This window comes from Nelumbo lutea, chromosome 3 (assembly GCF_056320005.1).
Source record: "Nelumbo lutea isolate HS-2025 chromosome 3, American lotus-T2T, whole genome shotgun sequence".
Lineage (NCBI taxonomy): Eukaryota > Viridiplantae > Streptophyta > Magnoliopsida > Proteales > Nelumbonaceae > Nelumbo > Nelumbo lutea.
The window spans coordinates 106956176-106957616 of NC_142686.1; the positions used below are offsets into that span (position 1 = coordinate 106956176).

At 37.8% G+C, this 1441-nt stretch overlaps 1 non-coding gene across 1 annotated transcript; it reads right to left on the minus strand.

Moving 5' to 3' along the window:
• Positions 1-384: 384 nt before the first annotated feature.
• Positions 385-456, minus strand: TRNAQ-CUG (transfer RNA glutamine (anticodon CUG)). Its single transcript has one exon. It is a non-coding gene; the product is annotated as a tRNA-Gln (tRNA).
• Between the last annotated feature and the right edge of the window lie 985 nt (positions 457-1441).

The following is a 1441-nucleotide window of genomic DNA, read 5'->3' on the forward strand; positions in this document are numbered from 1 at the left end:
ACAAACCAAACGAATCCTTAGAAATGACGAGTTTAAAGGTTGTAAGCACGGTTCAAAGCATGAAACACCTCTGTATCAATACTTTAACCAATATGCCTTATATTTCTTAGTTTTTTTCTTTTTCAAATTTCATAAAAAAAGGAGTTTGTATAAACACCAGTAAAGAGGAAGGCCCAAAGTACTTTTTTCAGACAACAGGCTTCATCGTAGCAAAAATGAACTTGAGTGCATGATGAAATGTATCAAATCAAAGTTGAACGGTGATGACCAGCAAGTATTGAATGGGAGCTAATTAAGCTGATAATGGATTTATAATGGGCCGGGCCCTTGCTTTTGCGAAGCCCATTCGTGCACATAAACTCTCGTACGTGATTTAAAAAGTAAAGGTCCCACCGAGATTTGAACTCGGGTTACTGGATTCAGAGTCCAATGTCCTGACCACTAGACCATGGAACCACATATGCCTTTATTGCGAATAATAAATTTAAAAAAATATTTAAGAGGAAAAGCTATCTAAAAAAATTCAGATTTAAAATTACGCTAGAAGATGGGTTTAAACCTTCGACCTTGTGGCCAACAGCCACACGCTCTAACCAACTGAGCTGCTCCAACTACCACGTTTAATTTCCTTTCAATTATTTCAAATGTGTAGCCACCAATCTCCAGTCATTAATCCTTCAGATTTTAATGTTAATTTTTCTTCAGCAATCCGAAAGAAGTGGACACATCCACCATTTTATGACACCTTTTTCGATTCACATATGCTGAAGACAGATGGCACAAATTTGTGATGTTCCTAACATTGTTTGTTTTAGGAGATCCACGCTTATAAATTTGGAGGGTGGATTCAGTCCTCACAAAAATTATGTTGACACCGTTCTCAGTCTTTTTGAGCTGTGCATTGGGAATATCTTTTTATTCATGGGAAGATATTTTTAATTCATAACTAAAAAAAGGCTATGAAAACGGTGTAACACAATTTTGTGAGTATCAAATCCAATTTCATAAGTTCGAGGTGTCAAAATCTCTTACACATAGCCACGGGACACTATAGCCTCATGTGGAGAATATCTCCCCATAAATTATAACATACAAGTATGAGAAATATATTGTGGGTAGGTGTGGGTAACGATCTATGGGTAGTATATCCAAATGCAAGTCAACTTTCTCTTTCCCTCTTAAGGTTCAATTATACCACCTCAAGAGGTTCATGAGCCTGATCTGACATGGGCAAAGCTCCCCTTAACTCGGTTCATTTACACCTCTACTTGCATCCAAGGTTCAAAGTATTGGTACGTATCGGCCGATATGTATCGTTCCGAGACTCCTCTATATGCCCTTATAGTGGGTGTATCGGGGTCTAACCGGTTCAAGGAATGGAGGAGACCTAAACCAGGCCCCCTGAACCGGTTTCAAAAAAAATAAATAAAAACTAAAAAAA